General features: G+C 35.9%; 1 long non-coding RNA gene across 5 annotated transcripts in view; it reads right to left on the reverse strand.

Annotated features, from left to right (window-relative positions):
* Nucleotides 1-12,279, reverse strand: part of LOC131542298 (uncharacterized) — a 64,294-nt gene extending 52,015 nt beyond the window's left edge. The window contains exons 1-3 of one of the 5 annotated variants that reach the window (XR_009271693.1): nucleotides 11,458-11,492; nucleotides 8,046-8,123; nucleotides 5,917-5,949 (exon numbers count right to left, since the gene is read on the reverse strand). This is a non-coding gene — a long non-coding RNA (uncharacterized LOC131542298). Of the gene's footprint in view, nucleotides 1-5,916; nucleotides 5,950-7,555; nucleotides 7,963-8,045; nucleotides 8,124-8,778; nucleotides 8,873-11,457 lie in introns of those variants that run through there. The other 4 variants (XR_009271690.1, XR_009271689.1, XR_009271691.1 and 1 more) reach the window with 4 other exon arrangements.
* Between the last annotated feature and the right edge of the window lie 99 nt (nucleotides 12,280-12,378).

Genomic DNA, 12,378 nt, shown 5'->3' on the forward strand with positions numbered 1-12,378 from the left:
GCGCTTCTCGCTCTCTCAGCTCTCCTCTGAAGGAGGCTTTCTGTGAGGAATTCTTTGGAAGACTGCCAGTGTTTTTGCATAGTGCGGGAACAGGCCCTCCCTTTGTCAGAACTGTACGCCATTGTAGTATTCTGCGCCAGCTGCCATGCCGCGACCTGATTGGCTGCCGTTTCGCGCGCTTCCCCTTCTCTCACAGCAGAGTAGGAGAGAACAAAAGGTCAATGAGTCCGCTGCACTGAGGGGAGGGACCTCATGTGATACTCCATCTCTCTCTTGCATGCTCACTGACACTTGTTCCAGAAGCATCTACAAATGAGCCTACTTCGAAAAATGCTTTTCTTTCTCTCTGTCACACAAAAACATACAGGTTAAATATGCTTCTGTTTAAGGAAAAGTACATATTTATGGACAGATAGAACAATAGAACGATAGACAGATAGATAAAATGACAGAACGACTGACGGATGGATGGATGAAGCAAAATAACAACTGAATAATAGAATGATAGATCTAATGATAGAAAGGCAGAATGTTAGAACAACAGAATGATAGAACAAAGCAACGAAAGATAGAACAATAGATAAAATGATAGGAACGAACGGATAGGTAGAATTATGAATGGATGAATCTATGGACAGAATAACAGAATGACAAAAAGAACAATTTATAGAACCATAGATAGATAGAACGATAGACAGAATGATAGAATAAAACAACAAAGGGATAGAATGTTAGATAGAACTATAGATAGAATACTAAAATAACAGAATGATAGAACATATGTAGAATGATGGATGAATGGATGGATGGATGATGTATGGATAGATGAAATGATGGATAGAATAATCACATGAAAGTAAGAATGATATATAGAACCACAGATAGACAGACAGACAGACAGACAGACATACAGATAGATAGATAGATAGATAGATAGATAGATAGATAGATAGATAGATAGATAGATAGATAGATAGATAAAAACAGATATAACAATATAAAGGCAGAATAATTTATAGAACCAGATAGATAGAATGACAGACAGAATGATAGATAGAACAAAAACACAATAGAATGATAGGTGTAACAACAGAAGATAGAAAAGTAGAATGATAGATCGAAACAATAAGATAGAATGTTAGGCAGAATGACAGATAAAATGATTAGATAGAATACTAAAATGACAGAATGATAGAAAGAATGATAGAATAGATATGTAGAATGATGGGTGGATGAATGGATGGATGGATGGAAAGATGGATAGAATAATCAAATGACAGAATGATAGAAAGAATGATAGAATAGATATGTAGAATGATGGGTGGATGGATGGATGGAAGGATGGATGGATGGAAAGATGGATAGAATAATCAAATGACAGAATGATATATATATAGAAACATAGATGCACTGTAAAAAATGGCCGTGATTTTAACGGTAAAAAAAAATGCTACAGTAAAAACCTGTTAAATGGTTAAAGTTCCCCTACTTTATATGGTCAAAAACTGTAATAGACATTTCAGACAATTTTACGGTGAAATAGCATTTTTGGAAGTGAAAAAGAATGTAAAATTTACAGGGAAAATCCGTAAATTGACATTCCCAGAATTCCCTGCGTTGCATTTCAAATTTTTTTTTGAATTTGATGTTTTTTCTTTTAAATATCTAGGTTTCTTCTTAGTTTTTTCTTATCAGTTATGTTTATTAGGGTTATATGTTACGTCTAATGTTAAATGAATGTTTATTGCATATTTCAGTTTAATGAGTCTCACCATGATGGTGTTTAATGTTTGTGTGAATGACACTGTGCATCTTCTATATATGTGATTATTTAAAAGCTGCTTGTGATGGGCTTTGGTTCATCGTGACTTTCTCAACACCACCTGCATTTGGTGGTTATCAGTGTATTTCAAAGGTACAACACAGATTTCAGTACTTCAATAGGTTGGCATATTAACATTATATCAGTTAATGAAATTACGGTATTTAACTGTAAATTTAAGTTAAAACCTAAAATGTTGCTACCGTATTTTTTACGGTAGAATTCCGAGCAACCACAGCTGTCGTTTTTTTAACCGTAAATTTTATGGAAAATTAATCTGCATTGTTAAAAAATTCACAAAAATCTAACCTTTCAATTGATAATAAGAATTGAAAATGGGGGGAAAATATCATTATGAAATAAATGTTTTTCTCTAATACAAATTGTCCACAATTAACGGTACCCTTTTATTCCAATACTTTTTGAAACCTCCATTTGCCAGTTTAACAACTCTAAATGTTCTCCTATAATGCCTGATGAGGTAAGAGAACACCTGACAAGAGATCAGAGACCATTCCTTCATCCAGAATCACTCCAGACCCTTCAGATTCCCAGCTCCATGTTGATGCTTCTTCTCTTCAGTTCACCACTCGTTTTCTATAGGGTTCAGGTCAGAGGACTGGAATGGCCATAGCAGAAGCTTGGTTTTGTGCTCAGTGACCCATTTTTGAGGTTTGTGTTTGGATTATTGTACGGTTGGAAGATCCAAACATAGCCCATTATAAGATTTCTAACAGAGTCAGTCACTTATTGATTTTTTATCTGTTGGTATTTGATCGAATCCATGATGCCATGTGTCTAAACAAGATGTCCAGGACCTCCAGCAGAAATATAGGCCCACAACATCATAAATACAGCTGTATACTTCATTGTACACATGGGGTACTTTTTATCACTGTGTTCACCAAACCCGTCTTGAGTGTTTGCTGCTAAAAAGCTCATATTTTAGTTTCATCTGACCATAGAAGCCAGTCCCATTTGAAGTTCCAGTTGTGTCTGATAACTGAATATGCTGGAGTTTGTTTTTGGATGAGCGAGGAGAATTTTTCTTGAAACCCTCCCAAACAACACGTGGTGATGTAGGTGCTGTTTGACAACTTTTTTTCAAGGTTTTCTGACCCCGAGATTCAACTTTTTTCTGCAATTCTCCAGCTGTGGTCCTTGGAGAGTCTTTAGCCACTCAAACTCTCCTCCTCACCGTGCATTAGGACGATATAGACACACGTCCTCTTACAGGCAGTTTCGTAACATTTTATGTTGATTGGAAATTCTTAATTATTGCCCTGATGATGGAAATGGGAATTTTTACTGCTCTTTTCTTAATGCCACTTCACTCATTTGTGAAGCTCAATTATCTTTTGCTGCACATCAGAAATATATTCTTTAGTTTTTCTCATTGTGATGGATGATTAAGGGAATCTGGGCTTTGTTTTCCCTCCTATTTATATTTCTGTGAAACAGGAAGCCATGGCTGCATCATTTCATGTTCATAATGACCCTGGAGTGCTCAAAATTGTGAATATGAATGGGAATATACTTCAAAAATATTTTACTCAAAAGAGTTTCTAGGGGTGCCAATAATTTTGTCCAATATGTATTTGAGAAAAACATTTATTTCACAATGATATTTCCCCCCATTTTAAATTTTTATTATCCAATGATAGGATTTATTTTTGTGGAAGGTTAGATTTTTTTTTAAACATTTTGTTAAATAAAAGATCAAAAGGATTAACAATGCAGATTAATTTTCACAGCCTTCTTTGATCATATTTACCAAGGGTGCAGATATTTTTGGCCATGACTGTATATTGGTTTGTGTCAGGCCAGATTGTTAGGACTGAGTCCTCAGTAAGATCAGCTGGAGCTGAAGTAACACTGAACTATCACTGAACTACAGCAGCACAGCTGGAGTTTCTACCTGTGTGGGAGTCTGGTTTTCAGTATTGAGGCAACACAACACGTTCCTGACTAACATTACAGAGGCCTCTAGTGGTTTAGTGGCACCATGACAACGCACGGCTATTATTTTACAGTACATTCACTGACTGCCAGCCTCTATTAAAGGACCTTTATTTTTCAGGCTCCATTGTGAAGATGTTGTTTGAAGTCTGAGAGGGAACATGTAACTCAAGGAGCACAGAGAGGTGGTGAGGGCTCCTGGGGATCTGCCAAACTTCATTACCTCAGCATGACACCCCCACCCACACACACACACACACACACACACACACACACACACACACAAACACACACAAACACACACGTCCATGTGGCACTGACTAACACCATAAGAGTGTGTGGCACTGTAACTGAACACACACAGAACGGCCGCCTCATTCACGTGGCAAAGGGTTGCAATAGGCTCCGTTACCATGGCTACCACAGATACTGGATACAAGGCCAGCTGCGTTTTGGCGGGAAAATTCCCTTGAAAAAAAAGAAGCTTTTGTGTACTTTTATATTCTTTGTACTGAAAAGAGGCGAAGAGAAGATCTCATTTCAACTGTGAGGGAGAAGCAATCAGGACACTTTCTTTCCTCTTCATTATTGTTAATATTCACAAAGTGTTTGTAATACGCAAAGTTTTTACCTTTACAAAAAATACTGTGGCGATAATACCACAGTATAGTAATGGTATCAGCTAGTAATACCATGCACTTACATAAGACCATGGTATTTTGGACATTTATCTCAGACATACCATTAAGTACAATGTATAAAGTAAACCATGCCACACAAATTTCATTACCATGATATATTTTAAAGTACCATAGTACTGTCATCTAATACAATCACGGTATAGTATGTTTTTGAAAGTGTCATGGTGCCATGTCAAAGAACAAACAAACAAAAAAACACAGTGACAGTATCAGATGGTAATAACATGGTACTTTGATATATACCATGCACAAAAGAGTACCATGGTAATACCACAATATTTTGGACTCATCAACATTTACCAATATCACTATGATATTATGGTATTCTTAGACATACCATTGAGCACAATTTTTAAACCATGGCTCACAAATTTCATTACCATGGTATATTTTAAAATACCATAGTACTGACATCTGATAATATCACTGTACCAAGGTACATTTTGTGTAGTGGGTGTAGTGCCATGGTATCAGATGATTATCCGATTATCTGATATCAGTATTTTGAACATACACATGATATTTTGGACATTTACAATAACAGTACTATGGTGTTCTTGGACATACCGACCGTAGAGTACAATATATGAGCCATGAATTTCATTACCATGATATATTATTTCAAAGTACCATAGTACTACCATCTGATACTATCACTGTACCATGGTACAGTTTTGTTGTTGTTTTTAATTTTAAGTGACAGAGTAATTACATACCATGGCCTTACCACAGTATCAGAGGGTGATACTATGGCACTAAAATGAAATGGCGCTAAAATTCATATAACATATAAAATTCATAAATATGGTACACCATGGTGCTACTATGGTACTATTTTGTAAGCGTGGTAAACTAAATATTTTGCAATGCAACCGTGTAAGAACAATCTTACACAGAGTCATATTTGTCAATCTGCTAATTTAATTAAACATAATTTATGGTCACATTGTGTCACAACAAGAAACACATGAAACATGTCACTCTATCAGGCATTATCGCAATTTGAAGAATTGTTAACGCAATTTTAAGAAGGGTGTAATAAAATACACTCCATTGACAAACTGTCAAACCGCCTTTTTCAACCTGGGATGAAGTCCAAGAGCTGTTAGTCACATGACACTGCTTACCCACAATGACTGCAGGACATTTACCCGATTCATACTTCAAACATAACTGTGGCTACATATTAACACATTTACTGTACAATAAGAAAATGTGCGCAAGGCTCAAAGGGTTAGTTAATCTAACGGTTAGGGTCGTAAAAGCATTTCCGCCCTGTAGGTGTGGGTTGCAACAGATGCTTCAGGGGGGTAAACTCTCATTCATACAGATATAATTCCCAGATTATGATTAGGCGATATTTACAAAGACTTAACGGGACAGTCTACAAAAAAAAAAAAAAGAAAAAAAAAAGATTTATCATCATTTACTCACCCTCATGTCGTTCCAAATCCATCTTGCTTTCTCCTGTGGAAAACAAATGCAGAAAATATTAACGTTTCACTTTTCGACGCAATTATAAATCAATTTTTGCTTAAACTTTCAAGCTTTGAAAAACAACAAAAGTATAACCATAAAACTGGTTTATGAGACTCATACACTGTATTTCAAGTCTTCTGAAGACATACACTATATTGCCAAAAGTATTGCGACAAGACACCCCCTTCTGATGAATAGGTTTGACTGCTTTAGTAATTTCCATGAGTACAAATCTTAATGTTTAAGCATATAATGATATTCTAGGGAATTGTGTGCTTCTAATTTTATAGTAGCAGTTTGGACAGGACTCTTTTCTACTCTAACATGACAATGTATAAGACAAGGTTCAAAAAGAAATGATTGATTCAGCCATTGTGGAAGAACTTGACTGGTCTACAGAAAGTCAAGTCCTAATTCAAGCTGAACACCTCTGGTGTGATTTTAAAAGCAGACCTTGAGCCAAAAATAACCACAGTATCAGAGCTTTGCATGAAATGCACGTCTTTTTTCACTGAAACTCTAAATTCAGATTTAAATTGTCAACCGGATCAACCAATTCACAGAAAAAAACAAAAACAAAATTAGACTCGAGAGAACAATTTGCTCACAAATCAGACATCTTTACCTCTCTTATGAACATGTCAAGGAGAGCTATGGTGGACGTTAGAGAAAAATTATTTCAATTTAGGTCTGTTTCTCACATAAAGATTTAGCATGACTTTATAAGATTTAAAAGTTATACTGACCACTTTTATAGCTTCAGATACACAAGACAACTTTCTTCTAAACAGAAGTTTCCCCTTCATGACATAACTGTGATTTTACAGTCATCATGTGAGTATATCCCTAGCAACATAACCAAGTGTGAGAGAAGTCACCCACAAATTAGATTCGGATGCCTCATGATGCCCTCACACTCACACTCACACGTACAAACACACAAACATGCAAGTGTTCACAAAAACAAGACCAAAAAGTAACACTACAGTGACTCAAGTGACGTCAAACACTCGATAGCTTTCTAAAATCAAGTGTGCATGACATGGTTATTTATTTTTAAAAGAAATTAATACTTTTATTCAGCAAGGATACATTAAACTGATCAAAAGTGACAGTAAAGCCATTTATATTGTTAGATAAGTTCTATCTTGAATAAATTGTTCTTTTTAACTCTGTGTTAAAAAGGATGTGTGTTTTCTAGGAAAATGATTAACATTAAAGTGTGCAGTCATTTCTGAGACTGAAATCACAGTTGTTTTGTCTCCTCATCAGTCATGAGAAACTGTTTAGTGCAGCAGCATTTTAGTTATGAGATAGACGCCGGCGTGATGCGGCGATCAGGAGGAGATGAGGGCAGCATCACGCGGTGCGTCAAGGATCACGGCCATGACCAATCACAGATGCTGGCACAACTACTGAAGACACAACCAGACACAAGTTTATTAGGACCGCCTAATGAGGAGGAGGGAGGAGAAAGAGACAAACAGAGGGAGAGAGAAACAGGAAGCATGCCGTGGGCACTCAACTTTAGCTCTGGCACAACTTAATGGGATAGATCAGCCAAAAATTTAAATTCTAGCATCTTCTATTCAACCTCATGTTGTTCCGTAGGAGTTTCTATCTTCCATGGAAAACGAAGGGAGATGTTTTGAAGAATGTCCAAGCTGCTGATTTACATATAGACCTTTTTCCTGAATAACCGATGAGCGGCGCCATGATGGATTCTAACTTCCGTTTGGGTGCTCTCGTGTTCCGGTCTCCATAGAAATCCGTTAAAACGGGTAAAAAAAAAAAAAAGAAAGATAGACCGAATTGAAACTTTTTCAATATAACTACATATAAAAATGTGCGGAGGGTTGCTGTACTGTTGTTGGCTGCCACAGTAACGGCAGTAAGCTACGGAATTCCTTTAAAGTAACGCTTGTTTTGCGTATCAGCAAATCTGTCTTGTCAGGCACTGTATACATGGCTTGCAGCACTTAAGTTAAAATACTGTGTGTGAAATAATAATATATGTTTACGGTATAAAACTTCACCCCGATCGGGAGCTGTATGTGCACTCATCTGTTCTCAATGCAGCTAACCTCGCGACGCTTCATGTCATCTTCCCACTCATTGAACTATGACTGGTCCTTTACTGCAAAAAGACGGTCATTGCGATACTGTAAAGTAATGAAACAATGGCGCCACATGATTTTTTAAAATGACTTTCATAGGTTTCACATTATATTATCTGCTCTGAAAATATGTAAATATGACTAGAAACCGGAAATGTAAAGCACCGTTCTAATCGGGGAGACTTCCGCGTTCAGAAAAAGGTCTTATAGAAAGTGAATAGCTAATAAAATGACAGATAAGTAGGCCTACAATAAAAGTAAAGAATAAGAGCAGCACAATTTTAGCATTTTAAAAATAAAAATAAAATTATATATATATATATATATATATATATATATATATATATATATATATATATATATATATATATATATATATATATATATATATATATATATATAGATGTAGCGATTTCCGGTTCGACGATAAATCGTGATAAAATTCCCCACGGTCAGTATTACGGTTTCATATTTTAATTATTATTAAAACCGTAGGCTATTCGATTACCGTGATTTGAACATCTCACGATAAATAAATACTGTCCAGCATGAAGCGCAGTTTTCAGTAACAGTCTCACGTGCGCACAGCAGCAGAGTAGTTTCGTTTTGAGTGAAAACAGCGGAAAAGCAGGGAGTTTTAAAAGAGTGCTAAGGGAATTATACAAATGAATATATGAATGAATTAATTTTATGAATGTACCTCTGAAGGTTCTGACTGTCTTCAGAAAAGATACGATGGCATTTTTTTTCATCTTCGCTCCATGTAACACCTAAAGTCGGAAGTGTTCTTAATCGCAACACTGCTTTGTTCACGGAGTTTACGGAAACAGCTGTATTCAGCTTCTCCATAAGCGCCACCTAGTGTCAGAGAGTGGATTTACAGACGCATCTCAATAAATTAGAATGTCGTGGAAAAGTTCATCTATTTCAGTAATTCAACTCAAATTGTGAAACTCGTGTATTAAATAAATTCAATGCACACAGACTGAAGTAGTTTAAGTCTTTGGTTCTTTTAATTGTGATGATTTAGGCAAACATTTAACAAAAACCCACCAATTCACTATCTCAACAAATTAGAATACTTCATAAGACCAATAAAAAAAAAACATTTTTAGTGAATTGTTGGCCTTCTGGAAAGTATGTTCATTTACTGTATATGTACTCAATACTTGGTAGGGGCTCCTTTTGCTTTAATTACTGCCTCAATGCGGCGTGGCATGGAGGTGATCAGTTTGTGGCACTGCTGAGGTGGTATGGAAGCCCAGGTTTCTTTGACAGTGGCCTTCAGCTCATCTGCATTTTTTGGTCTCTTGTTTCTCATTTTCCTCTTCACAATACTCCATAGATTCTGTATTTAGCTGTTTAGCTTTAATTTGATGGTGTTATGTTACTCTTTAGTAAGGTTTCGTTTGTTAACATTAGAAGTACTTAACTATTTAACTAATCATTTAATCTTAATGTTAATTTCAACATTTACTAATATTAAAATCAAACGCTGTATCTGTTACTATTATTTAATCGAACTGAGCCGACATGAACTAAAAATGAACAGTGCTATTTTTTTTATTACCTAACATTAACAAAATTAATAAATACTGTAATAAATGTATTGTTCATAGTTCATGTTATTAATGCATTAACTAATGTGACCTTAATGTAAAGCGTTACCATTTTTGTTTCAGTTTTGTACTTCAACTTAAACTTATTTCAGTTAGTTGGAAAGGCAACATTTCTAATTTTCATTTCCGTATTTTTCATGTTTTACGTAAAATGTAAAAATGACTTGAACTACTGTATTGCATGGCTTCAGACTTGTTTGATTTTTTTGGTTCTTGACATTCCCACATCACCATATTTTTTATGAAAAAAAGAATGAACATTCATCAAAACACCTCCTTTTAAGTTCTACTGAAGAAAGCAAATCATGGGTTTGTAATGACATGAGGATGAGCAAATGACAAAAATCTATTTCTTCTGAGAACAAAACCTTGAATCAGCCTGGAGTCAACACTAATGAATGTTATTGCTTAGAGTTACAAAAGACATCAAAAGTCTGTGAATGTGTCATAGGTTGATACTGTCATAAACAGACCCGAACACACAGACCAAGGTCGCAGTCGCATGAATTTACTTAAGCGCTAGGGAGGGAAATCCCAAGGTAAGTGAGACAGGTGTTTTTAATTTAGTGTAAAACATACATGAAAAGATAAGGCAGCGGGATAACTGGAGTAAAGTTCAAGTTCAGGGCTGTTTGGAGCGCGCGCGCCGTGTGTGTGTGTGTGTGTTGTGGTTTTGGAAGCCATTGCTTGTGGATAATCTAACGTTCTGGAAGTGAGTCAGTACACGAGCCTCAGTAATGGGATGAAATCTCACTGACTCACTCTCCCTTTTAAACACACACACAGAGACAGAGACAGAGAGAGAGAGAGAGAGAGACTACAATGTTAGAAGCTGAAGCACTCAACTCGTCCCATATAGAAAAAGAAAACAGGATTACATAAAGGGTCAACAGATGGAGTAATAACAACATAAACAAAGAAACAGGGCAAATTAACTGCGGTTACTTTTATCTTTAGTCAGGTGTGACATTTAATTGCGGTCAGTATCCCTTCAGCTGCAATCTGATGCAATCTATTAAAATGTTAATGTTACCAAGATATTACTATGGCACCAAAACACATTCTAATGCTCAATTCGCACTTAAAAATGTTTGCATGTCAAAATATTGAATAACAAATTATATAACCAAATGGAATTTGTAAACAAACTATGCTTTTCTCATTGCTAACTAACTAAAGTAAAGGTGATTTTAGCACCTTATTTAATATTATATTAGTGTATTTCTTTTTCTTCACATTACGTGCTTTGGCAATACTGTAAGCACAATCAAACCAAAACATTATTTTAAATCGAAATCGAATTGATTTTTTTTTTGTGTGTGATATAAAATTAGTCCCACTTAAGTTCAATTAATTATGGACATCTTCCACAAAAAGTGTCCAACTACTTAATTTAATATTTATGTATTAAAGTACGTTTATGTTTATACTTCCGGTATATTTATGTATATTTTTAAAACCTATTTATGTACGTTATATTTTTATCATTAAAATCTTATATTTGCTCTTTGTATCTGATTCAGTGCCTTTTAGATATTTTTTTTAAGCGTAGTGTAAGTGTTCAAATTCACATTTGGGAGCCACTGTAACGATTCAACTGCCGTTACAATATTAAGTAAACACACTGGCTAGTGTTCATAACTGAGTGTTAACCCACAGACCTCCTCCTCTTTTTACAGTAAATCAGCATTTCCCCTCACATCCTAACAGCTGACAGGAAATGTCGGAATAAAATAAATAGTTTTCACATGACCACTTACATTGGATTCATGCCTTAGACCTCCGTCCCTTTAGGCCGCCTCCCGGGAGAACAGATTCCCCTCCTGCTATTTTGGGCAGGAAAAGCGGCCGTGTTCCTGGAAGTGATGAGGGATGGAAGCTTCCTGCGCGCTCGCAGCGCCATCTGGCGTTCGCTGTCTGAACTGATGAAGGTGAGTCAGCATGTTGCAATCACTCAGCAATACCGAGCGCATTTAGGTCAGATGAGATCACCGAATTATCGTGACCGGTAAAGTCACTCGGTTTTGATAAAACGCTTAGTCACCGTGATACAGAAGCGTCTTGCGTATGACAGCGAGGCTGTTTGTTTGTGTGAGTGACTGACGCATCTCATCCAGTGCCTCAGATTTACTTCAGGACAAGGACATCAGCAGCAGCATTTTTTTTTTTTTTAATCGCATAGAATTCAAACTAAGTGAAAAGTTATTAATATTGGCATAAAATGCTTAGGATCGAAAAAAATAATAATAATCTAAATTACAAAGGGTGAATTGAACTGACGTAAATGCACAAGCAACACATGGAACATAAACTTTAATTAGGCCTACTGTAAAATGAGTTTGTACCAAAATACCTTACGAGTTCCGACGCACTTCTTTCCATGGGGAGGGTTTCCACTTCTATGTCAGGTACCAATCTTTGAAATTGAGAGATTTAACAATTAAAAACTTATTTGTCTCCACAGACAGACTGAGATTTGATATAAATGAGCGCAGTACAGTTACATCGCCATGATTTTTAATATTTTAGAATGTTCCCATGATCTTTGTAATCACAATTTTAAAATGACCCTGGACTCTGGGAATCCTGGGACTCCTAAATGTTGAGCAAATAAACATTTTGCAGGCATATGCAATTAAATTTTGAGAGACAACAAACAAAAAATATAAATAAGAATATTG

The sequence above is a fragment of the Onychostoma macrolepis genome, chromosome 06, assembly GCF_012432095.1.
Source record: "Onychostoma macrolepis isolate SWU-2019 chromosome 06, ASM1243209v1, whole genome shotgun sequence".
NCBI lineage: Eukaryota > Metazoa > Chordata > Actinopteri > Cypriniformes > Cyprinidae > Onychostoma > Onychostoma macrolepis.